Source organism: Panthera tigris, chromosome B1 (assembly GCF_018350195.1).
Source record: "Panthera tigris isolate Pti1 chromosome B1, P.tigris_Pti1_mat1.1, whole genome shotgun sequence".
Classification (NCBI taxonomy): Eukaryota; Metazoa; Chordata; class Mammalia; order Carnivora; family Felidae; genus Panthera; species Panthera tigris.
The window spans coordinates 58,773,686-58,787,100 of NC_056663.1; the positions used below are offsets into that span (position 1 = coordinate 58,773,686).

General features: G+C 37.5%; 1 protein-coding gene across 7 annotated transcripts in view; it reads left to right on the forward strand.

Moving 5' to 3' along the window:
- The window catches only part of NEK1 (NIMA related kinase 1), a 215,972-nt gene that overhangs the window by 54,423 nt on the left and 148,134 nt on the right, over positions 1–13,415 (forward strand). The gene's annotated exons all lie outside the window — the stretch shown is intronic.

Consider the following 13,415-nt stretch of genomic DNA (forward strand, 5'->3'; position numbering starts at 1 on the left):
CTACATATGCACCTGTATGCATACATACATATATATGTGTTTAGGCACATGTGAACACATTGCTGTAAGATAAACTTCATGGTAGGAATCATCAGTCACTTTGGTTAAAATCTGTCATAAGGTAGTTCAAATGATTATTGTAAGTTAGTCTTCAAATAACTTGTGTAAGTCAGCATCCAGTCAGGAGAAAAAACGTAATAATTTTATCAAGGGAAGTTTAATGTAAATAATCAGTAACTATTTTTAGGGAATGAACTTTAAGGGATAAAGAACTCTAAAGAATATAGGAATAGGAGATCATAGGAAGCAGCCACTCTTCCTAGGGCTGAGACAGAGTACCCAAAGAAGGAATAGACTTTGGAAGATCTCCCCAGTCCCATCCTTAAGGCTGAGATTCAAATTTTATTGGTTGTGGTATGGCTGTAAACCACTGGATGGTGGAGTTCACTGACGTGCCACAGGCCGAGGCTGGCAGACATGAAACTGTCCACTGTAGAGCTGATGAAGCTCCTGGGAACCTGCCTACAGTGCCAGTGGAATGTACTGGGGAGCTGCTTGAAGGATCGTTGAATCTTCTGGGAAGCCTTTTGGAGTGCGGGTGGGAGTTGCCAGAGGTTGCTAAACTCTTTGGGTAGTAGGCTGGGGTGCCAGTTGGGTCACCAGCAGAATTTGGTGGGAAGCTGGCCTTGGGGTTGCTGCTAAAGTTCACAGGGAAGCTGGCAGGGGCACCAGCAGAATGATCCTGGCAGCTGCCCACAGGGTAAATGTCACTGTGTGTCCCACATGCAGCAGGAACAAGAAGAAAGGAAGCATGCTAATCAGGAATAGAGGCTGTTTTCTTCTGCATTGTCCTTCCAACATTGTCTGCTGACAAAGCTTAACATCATGATAGCAAGCAGAGAAGACGTGTTTATATTGTCCACTTTCTTCTCACAAGGAGGACAATGGAGGGCGAATTTGTGGCTGGGGGGCAATATAAGTGGCATACCAGTTTTTTTTTTTCTTCCTTCCCTCTTCCTTCCTTTCCTCCCTCCTTTCTGCCCTTCAGTATAACATTTATCTAGGCCTAATGGACCATTTCCATCATATCTTTTATTCCTCTTCTATAATCACCAGAAGCCCTGGACTCCAGACTTTTCCCTCTGGTCATAACCTAATCTGACCCCCACCCTCTGCATACCTCCCTAAACTCTTCCAGAAAGCCCTCCTGTTGCACATTATCAGCAAAATCCCTGTGTTCTACACCTCTTCACCTTTTTTGCTCTAAAACCTGGCTTGTCCCTGCATACACTATTGTACAACTTTCTTACATAGTGACTATTTTCTCTCTAATCCCTTAATACCGCTGGGTCTAGAACTAGGATGAGGGAAGTGTTTTCCTTGCTTCTCACTGCAAGAGTCTCCCCTGCTCCCTAACTACCCCCCAAAGGTTTCTGAGGCTTTTCCTGCCAGACTATACACCTGTTAACGCTCTATGTTAGGTTCATCTGTAGACCCTCATTTTTTGAAAAGTTTAACACTTGACTCCCTGTCACTCTTCCCAACACTGTCTTAATTCTTGGTGATTTCAGTATCCAAAACAATGATCCTTCCAATAGTACACAGTCTTTTATTTGTTCTCTTTCAGTGATTTTGTCCACCACCCTTAGAACTCTCACCTGTAGTCATACCATCACGTTTATCATTGTTGATAATAGCAACTCTTCCATAGTCTCAATTATAAGCATCCCTTGACTTACCATTACTTCCTGTCTTTCCAGCTTATTCCTCAAGGACTCTACCTCCACAACTTCTTTGTCCTATTTGGATATATGGGTTTTACTAGTTGTTTTTTTTTCAGTGTCCCTCTCTTCATTTTTATTTTCCTGTTTTGGCTTAAAATCCATATTCTTTCATTATAATTTACAAAGCCTCACCTCTCTTGCCCTTGTCTTTCACTATGACAAATTACCTAGCAAAAACTAACTTTGTGAAATCCAACTCTCCATCTCTTTTGTGCCTGAACTTGGGCAGTGGAATGTGGTTGGAGAAAGCATACAACTATTCTGACTGGTCTCACTTTACACTTATAACTAATAATGTCAAGTGAGCACCTTCTGGCCATCCTATTCTATTTCCTCAGTCTAATTACTCTCCCACTTTCTAGATGGTTATTTCTTACCTTCTTGTTTTCCACTTCAAGCAAATGACCTTGCTTCCTCTTTTACTGAGAAAATAGAAGCAATTGGAAGAAAATTTTCCCAGGCTCTCACTACCACTACTTGCAGTCAGTCATACCTGTTTATAAATATCTGCTTTTCATCTGTTACTTTGAGTGATCTGTCTCTGGTATGATCTGAGTCAAACCTTCCTTTTTTTTTTTTTTAAATATATGAAATTTATTGTCAAATTGGTTTCCATACAACACCCAGTGCTCATCCCAAAAGGTTCCCACCTCAATAACCATCACCCACCCTCCCCTCCCTCCCACCCCCCATCAAAACCTTCCGTTTTTTTAAGGTTTTTATTTAAATTCCAGTTAGTTAACATGCATATTAGTTTCAGGTGTACAATATAGTGATTCAACACTTCCATACAACACCCAGTGTTCATCACAGCAAGTATACTCCTTAATCCCCATTACCTATTTAACTCATCCCTCCACCCACCTCCTCTCTAGTAACCATCAGTTCTCTAAAAGTGAAGTCTGTTTCTAAAATAAAAGAGAGAGAATCTGTTTGTCTCTCTTTCCCTTTGCTCATTTGTTTTGTTTCTTAAATTCATCCTTGCCATTTGTATACTATTTTTTATTATTTCTTTGCCTACTAAAGAACTCATACTCTTTTCTGCATCATATTTTTCCTGTTACTGAATCATTTCTGTTAGCAATCAAATATGTTGTGTCTTCCTTCTTTAAAGCAACAACAACAACAAAAAAAACCCCCAGACCCTTTCCTTATCTCTCATATCTCTTTCCAGCTACTTCCCTATATCTCTGCTTCCTTTAACAGCATAACTTTTCCAGAACATTGTTTATGCTGTCTCCAGTTCTTCTCTTCTCATTTTGTCTTGAACCCATCCACTCAGGGCTTTGTCATGGCTGTTATAAAACCGCTCTTGGCAAGGACATCGGTGAGCTTTGTATTATTAAGTCTAGGGGTCAGTTCTCTTCTTCCTCGGCCTCAGTTTTTGACTCACTTGATTACCCCCTCCTTCTTTAAATATTTCTTCACTTGAGTTCAAAGTATTGCACTTTTCTGATTCCCCTCCTACCTGATTGACTGCTTTTCTCAGCCTCCTTGATAAGTTCCTCCTCATGTTTCTGACCTCTCTACATGCTGAAATGCTTAAATACTCAGTCCTTGGGTATCTTTCCTCTTGTGCCATGCTCACTTTCTAATTGACAGCATCTGAAAACTGACACCCAGATTTTTATCTGCAGCCAATACTTCTTTCCTGAACTTGAGACTTACATCTGTCTTATCATCTTTAATTGAATTTCTAATAGGCATCTCAAAATTCACATGTGTAAAACTGAACTGCTGATTGCACATCCTCCACACATCCCTTCTGAATTTAGTAAATGCTAACTTCATCCTTCCATTTGTTCTCGTCAAAGACTTCTGGAGTTATCGTTGACTACCCTTCCAACATCACGTTCTGTTGACTCTGCCTTCAAAATATATGCAGTGGTCTTGACTATTCCTCATTATTTCTGTCACCAAATTAGTCCTAGCCACCCTCACCTTTCACCTTGGTTATAATGTTTTGGCTGATCTCACACCTTCTAAAATTACTTCAGTCTGTTCTCACTTGAGCAGCTTAATACTTCTTTTACCATGAAGGTCAGATCATTGCACTTTACTGCTTGAAACTTTGCATTGGCTTTTCATTTTACTCAATAAAAGCCAGAGTCCTTATAGTGGTCTACAGAGCCCTCTGATGCCCTTATTACCGCTCCAAGCCTTGTTTCTACTCCCCCATTTGCTACCTACCTACCCCCAACCCCAGCCTGCATTCTGATTAACTTTGTTGCCTTCAAACATTTCAAGCACTTATCTGAAAATGTGTTTTTACTTCCTATTCTCCTTTCCTAAAGGACTGTCCCTTAAGAAGACTGCGTAGTTTTCTCCTTAACTTCCTTCAGATTTGTATTCAGAACTCAATTTATGAATAGAGCTTTCATCCTTGATCACTCTATGTCATTTAACTGTCCCTCAACCCTACCCCCACAGTTTTATCTACTTTATTGTGCTTTATTTTTCTTCACATTATAACTATCTAATGCACTGTGTATTTCTTACTTGTTTATCGCTACTCTTTTTTTATTTCAGTGTAAGCTCCGTGAAAGCAGGAATTTCTTGCTTGTTGTTATGTGTACTGGTTCCTGGCAAATGATTCTTGGCAAGGAGTAGGCACTCAATAAATACTTACTGCATAAGTGAATAGATTAATGAATAGGAACTTAGATTTTGTCAAGTCAGTCAAATGTTAATTCTTTAAAAGAATGAGTAACAACAAAAAATTGTAGTAAAACTATTTACAAAAGCCTTTTTGTTACTGTTTTTAGCAAATTGATAAATAATAAAAAAATAAAACCTAGAGACGAAAACAATGGTCAACTTTCTTGAGAACACTGGAGTGTGTCTTTATTCCATGAGGTGAAGACTGGAAAAAAAAAAGTTTTAATAACTGTTTTCTTTAGTTATATAAATAGTCTGCTAAGATTATTATCAATAATAGCACTAAGGATACTAACAATTAATATAATTCCTTTACCTGTCCTACCCAAGAATTCAAATCTAAGCATCATTAGACCCAGGCTTATTGACATAAAAAAAAAAAACAAAATATATTCATGTAGCAAACATTCAGTGGCAAAGTACTGCCCTACCAAATAAATGTTATATTCACGTTTGTGTATTGAACACTTTCCAGAACCTGTATTCAATCCACCAATGTCAATAATGCTCCAAAATTGCAAGTTTGATCTAAATTGGACTTGGCATTAGTTAATGACTAGTATGTACTTTTTTCTTTCTTTTCGTTATTCATTACATACCCCTTCTTCCTTTTTAAATGTTCTTTTTTCTTTGACTCTCTTTCCTGTGTAGGTACAGGTGATATCGATATTGTATTATTATGTGAGCACTTGGAGAATACAAAGTAAAGACTATATTTCTTTTGCCCTCACATGTTACAGTTTAACTAGAGTCGTAGGCCTGAGAAAAGGCAAAAGGAGCAATTTGTATGGTAACTGTTCACATTGTTAGCTTGTAGGTTAAAGAATGTAATATTGGCATTATTTCCTGGAACACTGCTATGCTGGCAGTGTGAATTGATGTTTATAGTTCTCGATTGTTCTAAAGGACGTGAGGAACACTAGGATAAATTTTTTTCCAGAGGCTTTTCTTGTTTCTTCCCCAGTTGTCCCTTTTACCCTCTCAAAAACAGGAAACAGGACAGTAACTCCTTTAGTACCTCATATGTATCTTCTTAATGCTGTTTTATTAGACTGTCATCTCTCTGAAATTAGGGGCTGTGTTTTACATTTTGCACAAAGTGAGTGTTTAATAAGACTTTTTAAAAAATCAGTGAATAAATGAGTAAATGAAATGAATTCCAGCTTAGGCTGTGTGCCACCGTTGCTGTCATGCTGAGGGCCACTCTGTTGCAACAGCCACAGTCTCCTATGCCAGCCCTTGAGGCCTCCTGTACCTGGATCTGGGCCCTGGTTCCCAGCTGCACTGTCACGGGCCACTGTCCAGTCAGTTCACTGCTACTCCCCTGAGTCACATGAGACAAATGAGGAGTTTGATGCCCACTGGATAACCTACTTCAACAAGCCAGATACTGATGCTTGCGAATTGAGTAAAGGGATGAACATGCTTGTGGGCTATGACCTGGTTCCAGAACCCAAAATCATTGATGCTGCTTTGCAAGCATGCAGACAGCTAAAGGATTTTGCTGTGCATATCACATCCTAGAGGTTAGGACAAAGCAGAACCTCATAAGGAAATCTACCTCTGTGTCATCCAGGAACTTAGACCAGCTTTAAATGAACTGGAAATCTGCATTCCAGAGGAGCTGGGCCTTGACAAAGTGTAAACCCCATGGATGGCTTCTCAAGGATTTATTCATAATGCTGCCTGATTATAGAAAATACTGATAATAACATATTACTTTATTTGAACAAGTTTTCCTCTATTGAGTACCAAACGATGTCATGGTAACTAGAACTTTAATAAAAGGGAAATGAGTTTGTACTGAAAAGGAAAAAAAAAATGAATTCCAAATCAGGAAAGTAATATTCTTTAATATTTTAACAGTACTTAATAGGGTTAAAGGCCAGATAACAAGTCTGCTTTTAGGTACAAATAAGGCCAGTGTTGTTGAGTTTTTATTCTCGGTGCTTAAAGGTGACTACTTCAGTGTGAGGTCATGAAGAGAAAGCTTTAGAGCATTGAAATCAATTTATTTATTTGCTTGTTTATTTATTTATTTATTTTTTAACGTTTATTTATTTTTGAGACAGAGAGAGACAGAGCATTAATGGGGGAGGGTCAGAGAGAGGGAGACACAGAATCTGAAACAGGCTCCAGGCTCTGAGCTGTCAGCACAGAGCCCGACACGGGGCTCGAACTCACGGACTGCGACATCACGACCTGAGCCGAAGTCGGACGCTTAACTGACTGAGCCACCCAGGCGCCCTGAAATCAATTTTTTTATATACATGTGTAATTCTTGAGATCGAAACTTCATTTCTGTTACAGTTTTTGGTTCTTCAAAGTAATTTAAGTAGTATAACTTTGATCTGCAGTTTTTTTCCTACAAAGTATGTATTCTAATAAATTTGCTATAGTCTTTTAGAATAGTTTTGAGAGTTAAGGAAAGTAACATTCCCATTATCCAAACACTGCATTTAATTTAACTTAATTTTGTGGTGGGCCCCTCCACATTTGTATTCAAATATACATTGCCTGTATTTTTCATGTGTATCTGATAGTTTATAGATAACTTGTTATGTTTTAATTTAATATTATACTTAATGTAAATTTTTATTATTACCATCAGTGGTTGTATTATAATTCACTGATATGAAGTCAGTCAGATTGATTACATTCTTATAAACGTCTCCTTTGTTTTGATTTAATGAGATATAATTGACATATAATACTATATTGGTGTCAGGTATACCATAGACTGATTTGACATTTGTGTACATTGTGAAATGGTTACCATAATAAGTTAGTCTGTCACCTTACTAAGTTCATGCAGTGTTTATTGACTGTATTCCCCTTGTTCACATTACCAACCCATGATTTAATTATTTTATAACTGGAAGTTTGTACTTCTTAATTCTCTTCACCTAGTTTGTCCCCTACCACCCCCCCCCCCCCCTTCCCTTCTGGTAACCATCAGCTTGTTCTCTCTAGCTATGAATCTGAGTTTTGTTTTTTGTTTTTTAGATTCCACATATAAGTAAAACCATGCAGTATTTGTCTTTCTCTGACTTTTTAACTTAGCATCATACCCTCTAGGTCCATCTGTGTTGTCATATATGGTAAGATTTTATTCCTTTTTTATGGCTGAGTAGTAGGCCATTGTATATATACACCACCTCTTCTTTATCCATTCATTTACTCATGGACACTTGGGTCATATCTATATCTTCACCATTGTAAATAATGCTGCAGTGAACATAGAAGTACATATATTGTTTCCAATTAATGTTTGCATTTTTTTTGGATAGATACCTACTAGTAGAATTACTGGGATCATATGGTAGCTCTAGTTCCGTTTTTTTGAGGAACCTCCATTCTGTTTTCTGTAGTGGCTGCACAAATTTACATTTCCACCAGTAGTGCTCTGAGAGTTGGTTCCCTTTTTTCCACATCCTTGTCAACACTTATTTCTTGTCTTTTCGATACTGTCCTTTCTGATTAGTGTGAAGTGATAGCTCATTGTGGTTTTGATTTGTATTTCCCTGATGATAGTGATGTTAAGCATCTTTTCATGTGCCTATTATTTGATGAGTTTCTTTAATGTCATGTGTAGTTTTTTTCTCATTTTCTTTTGTGCATTTACTATAAGCTCTTGCATTGTGGTATTGTGAGATTCACATTATATCATCTTTATATGTATGAGAGCTTAAGTCGATAGCAACTTAAATTTGAACACCTTCCAAAACTCTACATTTTTCTTTCCCCTCCACATGTTATATTTTTAAGTCACTCTTATGTTTTTCTTATTTTATGTATCCCTTAACTAATTATTGTAGTTAATTTTACTTTTTTCTTTCAAGCTTTTTAGTATCTTTACAAGTGATTAATCCTATCTTTGCCATTTCTAGTGAGATTTTTACTTTTTATGCCTTCATGTTATTAATTATTGCCATTTCAATTGAAAGAAATCCCTTTATTAAAACACGGGGACAGGACCCATGGCCAGAAAGAACTGCTCTGGGGTTATAAGGAGTGACTGGTTATATACTGTGGAGTTGGGGAGGAAAAGCCAAAAGGGAGGTTTCTAAAAGGAATTTCATATGCTAAAGAAGACTCTTAAGATATTGGTGGCCTAGCTATTGTCAAGCTAAGGTTGTTTTTCCCTCTAGCAAAACATTAACATTAAGACTGTAGGGAGTTCCTAGAGGAATGTTTTACTCTCCCTGCCTCAAGTTTTTGCCATTGGGCAGTAAATTTAATTTTATCTACATTTTCTTCTGCCTTTTGCCACATCAGCACCAGTACACTCGGGAGTGTTTTGGGGCAGCTGGAGTTGAAATAGGCATCAGCTGGGAGGCCCCATAATACCGTACACCAGGGGTGCCCTAGTAAGCTGTCTGAAGCCAGAGTGATCTGGTCCTGGAGTGTTCCAGGGTGCTTTGCACACCTATGTCACCTTGACACAAAAGCTGGAGCTGTAGTAAGTGCTGACCAAGGGTGTCGTGTTCACGGCCTGGTGACCGCGTTGATGTGGGTTAGAGGTCCAGGGCCCACTCAGGCGGCAAGCCAGCTTACTAAAGTGGAGAGGGAGTGTAAACTGTGTTGCTCACTAGCCCCTCTGTCTTGGCCCAGAAAGGATACGAGCAGCTCTCCTGCCCTTGGCAGAGTTTTAGGGCTGGCTCTTCTATGTGCTAGTTGCTCTTTTGAAGCCTCAGAGCCTCTGGGGGATGGTGTGGAGTAGGGACCCAGGGCATGCTGAGGCAAGTAGGCAACTGTGGCTTTTTGTGTGTACTCCAGGGCAGACCGATTTGCTCCTAGCTCCTCAGTACTATCCGTCCCCACTGTAGTTCTCAGCATTGGGGTGGGGATTCCCTGTTTTTGTTTTTGTTTTTTACCATGTCTTTGTCTCTTTTGCTGTTCTGTCTTTTGCTGTGCAGAAGCTGTTCAGTCAGCCCTCAGTTCTTCAGGAGGAATTGCTCCATAATAGGTATACGTTTGGTGCGTTCATGGAGGAGGTGAAAGCTTCATAACGAGAAGTTTATAAGAAAAACCATAAACACTTAATGATATTGTCTATCATTTGCAGTTGTAAAAATTTAAGCTAATAATGTATTAAGTTATTACTACCCAACAAATTTTGGGAATATTTTCATAGAAACTTTCTTTGCTCCAGTTCCTGTAATAATGTTATTTTTTTTAAAGATTCTGTTATTGTGCCACCAGAGGGAGCTCTATGAATATGTTTTAGTGTTTTGGTTCAGATTTTTAAAAAGAAACGCAGAACAAAACGTTTGTCTTAATATGGATGTTTTATGTTACCATATTTTTCTCTTGTGTATTAGATACAGTTGAAAATACCTGTGTGACAGAGAAACAGCTTGATATATATATTTTTAAGTTTACTTATTTATTTTGAATGAGAGCAGGGGAGGGGCAGAGAGAGAGGGAGAGAGTGAATCCCAAGCAGGCTCTCCTAGCACAGAACCTGAATCGGGGTTCAAATTCACAAACTGTGAGATCATGACCTGAGCCGAAACCCAGAGTCAGAAACTTAACTGACTGAGCCACCTAGGGACCCCAGCTTGATATTTTTATTTCACAAATATTTGAGTATCTTACATATGTGGTAATGGAGCATTAAAAGATGAATATAATCGGTGTCTTCATTTAACTTACCTAAGAGTATGTAGGTGTGTTAATTAAACATTCTCTTCTTACTGCTCACTATTGGGTAATCTGTTTAAAAGCTGTCTGTGAGATCTGTGTTACTTGTGTTAATACATTTAATGTTTTGTTGTTGTTGTTGTTTTCTTTTTTAATTTTGAGAGAGAGAGACAGACCATGAGCGGGGGAGGGGCAGAGAGAGAGGGAGAGAGTGAATCCCAAGCGGATTTCACTCTCAGCAGAGAGCCCGACGCAGGGCTCTATCTCACCACCATAAGATCATGACCTGAACTGAAATCAAGAGTCAGATGCTTACCCGGCTAATCCACCCAGGTGTCCCCTTTGTTAATATTTTTAAATTGTTTGGTGTTGTGGTTCACAGATGTTGAAACCAGTGCTAGACCTGATAGAGTGAGTTAATCTGTGTAACCTTTCAAAATATATAATGCAGAGCTCTATGTCCAGAAATTATGATTCTGCAACTCTTAGGGTTATGTATATTTTTAAAATAGCTTTACTGAGATTTATTTCACATACTGTACAATCCATACATTTAAAGTTTAGAATTAAATAGTTTTAGTGAGATCAGAGTTGTGCAGCTATCACCACAATCAGTTTTAGAACATTTTCATCATCAAAAAAATTCTTTTCCCATTAGCTTTTGCTGCCCATTCTTCCCCTTAACCCCATTGCCCTAGGCAACCACTAATCTACTTCTGTCTCTGTAGATTTTCTTATTCTGGAAATTTCATGTAAATGAAATCATATAACACATGGTCTTTTGTTACTGGCTTCTTTAACTTAGCGTAATGTTTTCAAGGTTGTAGCATGTATCCATGTTGTAGCATGTATCAGTACTGCATTCCTCTTTATTGCCCAATAATATTCCTTCTTATGGAAGGAATGGAAGGAGTATGTATTTTTACAAAAATTCTGTGTAACTTTCCCCACTAGTTTAAATTTTATATACATAACATGCTTTGAAATATTAACTGCGTGTTTACAATACTATGAAGAGCATTATCTCCAATTGTATTTTTTTCTTACACGTCAATAGCAGTGGCCCCAGTGCCCTCCCTTGACTATTTTAAAATTTTGGGTTGCTTTTAGTGATGGAAAAGTCTGTTTTGGAGGTAAAAAAATGGGTCCTTTTTTTAGTAATAGATGGAAATAAAACCAACTATACATACTGTGTATCTTTACAGGGTCTGGATGTGAATTGTATTTCTTACTCTTGGTTACTTTCAGAAAAAATTCAAAAGTTACTTTTCTTTAAATATTTCACTATTATTGTCATTTCATTGACCCTAGTGCCATTTCTGGAGTTAAGTGCTGAGATACATGGTTAACTTAAGTGAAACTTGAAGTAACTAGCCAAAATTGGCAGTTAGGAGTTAGGACCTAATAATATGGTGAGGGGGTGGGATGATTCTGGGAATCTACCACTTGGGTCTTCTCAGGTAGTAAACTCACTGTTTGGTTACTTATGGTGTGAGATTTAGTACCACTTACTGCACTGTTTTGCAGCTTTAAGCTAACTTAGACTGTATCAATAAAATGGATTTTGTTTAGGGGCACCTAGCTGACTCAATGGTATGTAAGCATGTGACTCTTGATCTCAGGGTTGTGAGTTCATGCCCCACATTGGGCATAGAGCTTGCTTAAAAGAAGAAATTAAAATGGATTTGGTTTATGATGGTCATGAATTAAACTGGCAAAGCACATTATAAAAAGAATCATTCATATTTTATCAGGTTATCAATATGCTGGGTAGTGTAATATACTAAATAGCATTATTTTATTGTGCTCGTGTTAAATAACGTATCCATTAAAATAAATTAGTTGCATTTCATAAGGAGAAATTCTATATCATGTTGCTTTCTGAAGAAGAAATCAAATATCTTCTGAAATCTTACTATAAATAAAGTTTGTGTCTTCCTGGTTCTTTTTTATTAATTTTATTAACTTCATATTAATTCACAATCATTTATTTTATTTATTCTGAGTTGCCTTTTAGAATTTTAGTGCTTATCTCCGGATAATTTTATAAAATTTAGAAAACTGAAATAATGATTGGTATATAAAAGTAATTTCATAACATTGGCTTTTGCTAAAAGACAGCTGCTATTGATATGGAATTGTTACCAAAAGCACTTTTTAAAAAAAAGTTTATTTATTTATTTTTGAGAGTGAGAGCACATGTGTGAACAGGGGAGGGGGGAGGAGCAGGGAAAGAGAGAGAGAGAGAGAGAGAGAGAAGGAGAGAGAGAGAGAATCTCAAGCAGGCTCCTTGATGTCAGCACAGAGCCTGACATAAAGCTTGATCCCACAAACTGAGATCATGACCTGAGCCAAAATCAAGAGTTGGATACTTAAATGACTGCACCACCCAGGCGCCCCCACCCAAAGACACTTTTCATGATTTAATAAGTTAAATTAATAAAATTTAATATTATTTTGATAATGTAAATGATCATTGAAGTAATTTTTTTTGAAGTAATTTTTTAAAATAACATTTTCTTTCCTTTATAATTAAAATCAACAGGGCATCTTTAGGTGGGGTGCCTTGGGTGGTGCAGTCAGTTGAGTGCCTGGCTCTTGCTTTCAGCTCAGGTCATGATGTCGCAGTTTGTGAGATCGATCCCCACATCGGGCTCCGTGCTGACAATGTGGAGCCTGCTTGAGATTCTCTCTCTCCCTCTCTCTCTGCCCCTCCCCTGCTTGCTAGCCTTCTCTCTCAAAAATAAATAAACATATAAATAAATAAATAAATAAATAAATAAATAAATAAATAAATAAAATCAACAGGGCATCTTTATATATAAAGTTAGGTTGTTTATTTGAGATTTTTCTTGTTTCTTGAGGTAGGCCTGTATTGCTGTAAACTTCCCTTTTAGAACAGTTTTTGCTTTATCCCAAAGATTTTGGATTGTTGTGTTTTCATTTTCATTTGTTTCCATGTATTTTTAAATTTCTCTTTGAATTCTTGGTTGATCCTTCATTATTTAGTAGCTTATTACTTAGCCTCCATGTGTTTGTGTTCTTTCCAGATTTTTTCTTGTGATTGATTTCTAATTTCATATCATTATGGTTGGAAAGGATGCATGACATGGTTTTAATCTTTTTGAATTTATTGAAACTTGTTTTGTTGCCTAACATTCTGGAGAATGTTCCGTGTGCACTTGAAAAGGATGTGTATTCTGAAGTTTTTGGTTGGAATGTTTTATGTGTATCTGTTAGGTCCATCTGGTCTAATGTGATTTTCAAAGCTACTGTTTCCTTGTTGATTTTCTGTCTGGATGATCTATCTATCCATTGATGTAAATG